Source organism: Triticum dicoccoides, chromosome 1A (assembly GCF_002162155.2).
Source record: "Triticum dicoccoides isolate Atlit2015 ecotype Zavitan chromosome 1A, WEW_v2.0, whole genome shotgun sequence".
Taxonomy (NCBI): Eukaryota; Viridiplantae; Streptophyta; class Magnoliopsida; order Poales; family Poaceae; genus Triticum; species Triticum dicoccoides.
Genome location: NC_041380.1, coordinates 529,008,744 through 529,016,204, shown reverse-complemented (window position 1 = coordinate 529,016,204; position 7,461 = coordinate 529,008,744).

Genomic DNA, 7,461 nt, shown 5'->3' with positions numbered 1-7,461 from the left:
GCTCAGACGCCCGACTGTGGCATTTCTTTTAAAGCCCTTTATGTGGTGTCGCTCAGACGCCCGACTGTGGCATTTCTTTTAAAGCCCTTTATGTGGTGTCGCTAAGACGCCCGACTGTGGCATTGCTTGTTATTTGATTCAAATTTTTTTATACTACCATGTTATTGCATTTTTATGAATAACTTGCTTGCACGCATCAGAGTTTCAGTTATCTATTGTGACTGACGTCATGAGCATAAGTATTTTCAGCACATCATTGTTATATTATACCTGTGTTCTTAATGTTTGCGAGTACATTCAAAGTACTCACTAGCTTGTCCCTGGCTATTGTCTTGGCCAGATTTTTCTTGCACAGAGAGGAGCGACGCGATGCCAGCCCCGGAACCCACTCAATGGAGATAGCAGCCTCGCAAAGATAGGAATTAACCTAGTCAGCTGTTCCCGTGGGAAATGGAGTCCCATAGACACTAATGTTTCCCAACCCGCTTCCGCCATCAACCACTAGAAACCATTTGTTGTACTCACAGGCCAGAATGGTCTTGTACTACATATTTTGTATTTTGCTTGGAATTTCTGTATCAAGTTGGAGCCTCATCAGCTAACAGTAATCCTGGGGCTGATGAGCACGACGGTCTTTTCTGGAAATTTATTACCCGGAAAACCCGGTCGTGACAGACTTGGTATCAGAGCCAGGCTGACCATTGGCTAATCCTATCTTAGCCAGGTCAATAAACTTAGGCAAACCAACCCACCAGACCTTAACCAAACCCCAGCCAAGCTTCTCGTGCAAGATAGCCACACAGTGACCCAACTCCTTTTTACAGTCGGTGCCCAACCTATCGACCTAACCTGTCACTCATGCGCCAGTGACCGGCCCCTAAATAGTCCTTTCTCGCAAGCGTTCGAAGGAAGATCCCGTCCCCTTTTTCCTATAAAAAGGGCGCGCTAGCACCAAACCAGCACAACACAGCCGCTACCCCAAACCGAGCCACAATGCCTGGACCTATAGTGCACAACGAAACCACAGCAACCAACCTTGGAGGTTTTGTGACCATCCTCGCAAACCTCACCCGTCGTGCCTACGCATTAGAGGAGCCACCAGAATATATTGTGTATCAAGGACCCATGAGCGGTGAAGACCGCCAATTCTGGGCCACTGTGCACATTTACGGTAGGAGTCTAGCACCCGAGCGCCCCTACCGGTTCACCGGAAGAACAACTTCCTTTGAGCCACAAGCCATCCAGCTAGCCGCTCAAGAGGCTATAGTTCATCTCAGGCACTTGTTGCCCAGGGTTAACTGTCGCTCGTTCCACTACTATCTCAGGCGTGAAGGGTATGGTAGACCACCCCAAGTTGCCAATGGAGATCACAAGACGGACCCCGCATTGTTGCACCTAGTGCGCTATGTAAGTGCACTAGAGGCACTGTTCGACCAGATCACTATTGATCTAATCGCAGCTCGTGGAGAGCTGGTTCGTCGAGCCCCGGCGAGAGAAGAAAACGAGCCCAACACCGACAACCCAGTCGTGCTATTTGGACAACCGATCGAGACCCCGAGATCTGCCCCAGCCATCGGCCAAGGTGCTGCGATAACCCCAGAAGTGCTTCGTCGCCTTTTGGGAGCACACTCCAACGGGGTTGTGGCCAACAATCCCCGCGATGGTCATCATCACTACCCCGACCCTGCAGTCCCTCCGCCATCTCCGACTAATCCCGGCAGAGAGACACGTGGAGAAGCCTCGACATCCACCAGGCACGCCCGTTTAGACATAAACGAAGTAGACTAAGCCGTATGAGTAGCACCAAGTTTCAATGTATCCTCGCTTTGTAATCATGCGACCGTGTATATTAACGGAGCCTGTCTTTGTGCCTCTGTTTTAATAGTAGCCTTGCATTTTTGGTCAGCGCATAGTTGCATATTTTCCGGGCACAACTACCCAAAACCAACCCGACGGCAACCACAGTAACACGTCTCTTTATGAGATATGTGTATCTCTGACACTGACCCGACCTTTGGAGCTAAGCTGGCAAATTTATTACCTTTCACCACGGTAAAACGACCCGGCTCCATTGCTATATAAAGGCCACCTTGTGACCTTACCCAGCAACCCTCACTTTGTGCACAACACTCACGCTTTTTCTTGTCATGCCAAACCCCAGAATTCATCTGAGAACCCCAGATGCAACTCCAGGTAGCTTTGTCAAAATATTGTGGGATTTTACCCGCAGTACCATGGGTTCTACCCAGCCATCCTAGTACGAGCTGTTCAAATCAAGGATCACCCCATCCACCTCGGAATATTGGGCAGCAGTACACATTCCCCCTGTAGACCCCAACCAAGATCCAATAGAAGTTTCCTTCGTGGGGAAATCTATGCCAACCCCACACTTGGCCATAGAAGCTGCTGCGAAAGAAGCGATTGCTCGTCTTCGATCCGCAGTACCCTATGCCCGCGAACGAGGATATTATTACTTTCCGAGCCGTGCAGCACCCAGAGAAGTTACATCTTTTCCCGGTGGACGTATTGAGAGAGACCCAGTTCTGGCCAACCTTATCCAATACATCATTGCTCAAGAGCATTTAAACCAGCGAGTGATGGATTATCTATAGAGCCTCGCAGATTTAAATCCTCAGATTGCCATCGGCAGACCACTGGGACCCGACACGGAGAGACGCATACATCGACTGGTCAACCCACTTCCTCCGATAGAAGAGGAGTGTATTCCTTTACCAGAGACATTTTATCAGGACTCCACCCAGTTACCATTTTCATTTTAGACGTCTCTACTGTATTTGTTCTTTGCAGCATTTATTTATGTGTGTGACTTATGGGTGATACCCTGAGTTTGTACGACGAGTCAATTATTTGGCTTCTACTAATGTGTGTAGTTTTTGTTGTGGTTTATGCTCCTTCAAATTAAATGTTTTTCCCTCGCAAAATCCTGGAGTGAGATTTCTTTTTCCTGAATTGCTACACCTGCCACTTCACGACATGGATTAATTGATTTCACTCAGCACCAGGCAACAGACTCACAACCCTTACCATTCGAACACATGCACTGTTTGCAAAACTTTGCAACGGCGTTACATCCAACTAATCACCACCCCCTAACAACAGTTAACACCCGGCACACCCCATCTACTCCTCATGATCACCACCACCGCGAAGAGCCAACACCCGAGCCGCAGCGTCGCGATACTCGTCGAAGATCATCGTGCACAGGAGCACAGAGAGCACCAGCAGCGTCGCCAACCCTCCGCATATCAGGATCACAAACCAGTCCGGCATCGCCTCCGCCATTAGAGCCTCGACCGAGCTTCTGTAAGCAGTAATGGAGAAAGAAGGAGGAGGAGAAGTGAGGCCAGGTGTGAGGAAGAAGAGAGGGGCACCCCGGCCGTTTTTATAGCTCGAGCTCAGTGTACGGTGGGTGAAGTCCACCAACGCCGCTCGTCGCCGATCGCCGGTGTTCGGAGTCGAATCCGCGAGCAGTGCCGACAGTGCCCTGGGCCGCGAGGTGAGTGCATGCTGCACCAGCAGCTAGCACGCCGCGCACTACCACGGTACGGCCTAGATGCCCTACACACTAGGCGTCGCCGGTGGAGAAAGCGCGCGGGAGAGAGGAAGAAGAGAGGACCAGAGGGAGAAGAAGAGGAGACTGACAGTGGACCCCGGGTCCACCTGACAGCCAGAGGGAGCACTATTCTCTCGGGTACGACCAGCGTATATTTAAATTTAGGAGTTATTCTAAATTTATATCCAGCGTAGAAATCACCCGATTTTGTCCCGAACCGTAGACTCTTCCACGCAGCACCAGTTTTCACACTGTGGTTTTCACCACTTATTGCCCTCTCACTGTAGCCACATCGTCATTGCGTAATTATTTGTTAACACCGCTTTTAGCAAATCTCGAGGACGAGATTTTTCTTAAGGGGGTTAGTATTGTGACACCCCAAAATTTGGCCTTGTTTTAATGGAATAAAATTTTGCCAGGATTTAAAACTTTGAATTTTTGAGCTCCATTTTTGATTTTTAAATCATTTCCTTCCCTGTTATTATGAGTTTTTCCCAGAGAGAAAACTTTTCAAATGTGTTATTGGACTTGATTAACCTCTCAAGTAAAACTTTCCCTTATCCAATATAACTAATTAACTAATTTAGTTGCTTGATCATTGTTTTCTTGAAAAATGGTTTTTTAAGGTTAAATGGCCTTATTTGAACTACAACCATTTGATAAATTCACTTAAAATTTCCACAAAAATTTGGAGATGTCATGTGATGTTTTTAAATCACTTTTATGCAAAAATATATTTCATTCATGAAATATTTTGAGCCCTACACTCAATTTTTCTTCTCTTGTCCAGAGTGCATTTTTGCACTACAACCTATTTAAATATTTCTTTAAAACTTCTAACCAAATTAGGGGAGGTCAGTAGGAGCCTATTATTTCACTTTGTGCAAAAACCTATTTATGTTCTTTGAAAAATTTGAGTGAATCAACCTCATCTTCATTCTGGACCAACTTGATGGTTTGTACATCAACCATGTTTTTACTTGCTCTTTAACCCTTGATTATTTCTCCTACTTGTAGTCCCCCATGTTAAACCCTTAAATCCAGGAGCATGCACCTTTTGGATCATTTTTGGTTCATGAAATAATGTCATTTATTCCCTGTCCAGAATTGAACTTCTGCTAAAATTACACTAGCAAGTTTCTGCTTTTGGCCAAATAACCTCACCACTCTCTCTTGCATCTAAGGAGATCTTGATCTGGAGATTTGGGCCACCCAAAGAGTTGCTGAGAAGCCTTTAACATTTTGTCAAACACCTGGTGTGCATGGCTAGTTTTGACATGATTTTGTCTTTGCATTGTGACCTTGCACCTCGGATCATACTAGCATGTCCACTAGGATTCCAGTTGCTCCTAACCTGGGTCTGTTAATTGCCAGCCTCGACCGTGACCTCTAGCGTGCTCTGGCATAGTGTCGAACACGTCCCGTGCACGCCCGGAGCGCGAGCAGAGCACGCGTATTGCACGACCCGGGCCCGAGCTGACACACTGGCCCCACGGCTTTGGCCCGCTCTTCAGCAACTCTCCACGCACTCCCCTTCTCACCGCAACACGCCAAGCAGCCCCGCCGCGCCCGACAGGCCAAGCGCTAGCCGCCGCCGCCGCCCGACAGCCTCTGGCCATGTCGGTGCCGCCCAAGCCACTCCCACTCGCCACCTGCCCCTGTGAGCAGTGCGTGCTCATCCACAGCTTCGTCCCCTAGCGCTCGTCGCCGCCACGTCGCCCTAGCCACAGAGAGGCGGTTCGCCGGAGAGCTTATCCACGGCCGCCGCGGAACCGACCTCGTCGCGCTATAAATGGACACCCTGAGCCCCTCTGAGCACGCACGCGACCTCAGGCCACCCCCATGGGACCCCCATAGCCCGCAATCGTCAGGGAAACACCGCCTTCCTCATCTCCGGCAACTCCTGCCGCCGCCACTATCTCGTTCACTCCGGCGCCATCAGGGCTTCCCCCTCTCCGTTCTCTTCACCAAGAGCTTCCACATCCTCCCGTGAGCCTTTTCCCCTACTTGATTTTGATCGGGAGCCAACGCCGCCACAAAGTCACTTCGCCACCGAAGCCTTCTTCCGCTGCGGAGCTCGCCGCCGGCAGCTCACTCCGTCCCCGCCGACCCAACGACTACCGGGAGGACCGCCCCAACTTTACGGATCCATCCCCACCCTCGGGTGCCTGCGAGGAGCAGTCAAACGCCGGCGACGATCGCCGGAGCCCCGCTCCGCTCGGGCAAAGGAGGGAGACGACACGCGGCGACTGGTCAAACCTGACCAGTGGGCCAGGCAGGCCCACTGTCAGTGACACCCCGCGCCATCCACGTGGTTAAGTGGAGGCGTAAAGCCTCAAGTACGCCTCCTCTGCACCGAAAGCGTATTTCTATCTGAATCGTTCTCTTTTCTGTCTTATTTTAAAAACAGATTTGACCAAATCTTTGACTGGCTATAACTTTTTAAATATAACTCCAAATGAGTTGATTCTTTTTCCTACCTTCCTTAAATTTGGTCTAGTTTATTTTAAGATTTATTTGAAAAATTTTCAAACAACTTTTTGGTGCTGTTTTTGAAATATGTGTTAATTCAAATATATTTTTAAATAGGATTTTGGGGAGAGAGAAGAAACTTTCAAAAGTTTTGGAGTACACCCTGCCTTTCCACACATTGAAGGCAAGCCTTCCGAACCCCGGCATAATATTTTTGGTGTGATCGTTGATGCATTTATAACACCACCGCATTTCGAAGGACTTGTTATTTCATGTGATATGCTCATATGCATGGGTGCATGTTGTTGATTTCCATGCTGTTGGAAATGGACACACTTGTGATGTTAATCACCCTCATATGCCTTGCATGCATACCGGCAGGAACCCGGGAAAACCTCTGCCTTGGGTAGGCATGAGTTTGTCGCCGGTCTCCGTCGAGACGGTTATGTCTGGTATGGCATGGTAAGATGATATGAGAGGTGACTCTGTTGGATGAAATATATTCGTCATGCTAAACATGCAGGGAATACTTGAACCTCCTGAGTCGACCGTAGATCGAGTCTTGTTCCAGTAACCCCCATACTTGCTTCGTACTACCACTCGTCTCTACAGCAAGTAGAGTACGGTTCAGTAAGTTGTCAACCTCTTTCCAGCACACACCGTACAGAGAGGCCATGGTGGAAGATACCGGTTGTAGCTGGTAGGCAGGCCACCTGGTCCGGGGGCATGGGTGTTTCCGGTTGGGACCGAGAGGGGAGGCCACCCCTTAGAGCGCGCGATATAAATTTGATCCCATGCTACGCGAGGTTGTAGCCTCCCCACTTAGAGTTTGCTTAACAGGTGTCGTGGGTGATTCCAGACACGTGTGAGATAAGCTGGTGTGTGCAAGTTAGGTGTGTTTTCAACAAAAAGACCATAGACGGAATTAGTCCTGCTGGACTAGAGAAATCCGTTGCTCGTGGGTAAAGAGTACACCCTCTGCAGAGAATAAACCTATTCGAATAGCCGTGTCCATGGTTAAGGATTATAGTCTGGGATGGGTCAGGTGTCGGTCTTAGCGTCGGTCTTCGGAGGTGAAACGGTTAACCAGAAATGGAATTACTACTCGTGACTTGTGATATCTATGATTATTATTATTGTTGACTAACCCGTGATATTATTGTTATTACCGAATATCTCTGGGATGGTTCTACCTCCGGGATATTCATTATGATTGTTTCTTTTAAAGCCCTTTATGTGGTGTCGCTCAGACGCCCGACTGTGGCGTTTCTTTTAAAGCCCTTTATGTGGTGTCGCTCAGACACCCGACTGTGGCATTTCTTTTAAAGCCCTTTATGTGGTGTCGCTTAGACACCCGACTGTGGTATTTCTTTTAAAAGCCCTTTATGTGGTGTCGCTCAGACGCCCGACTGTGG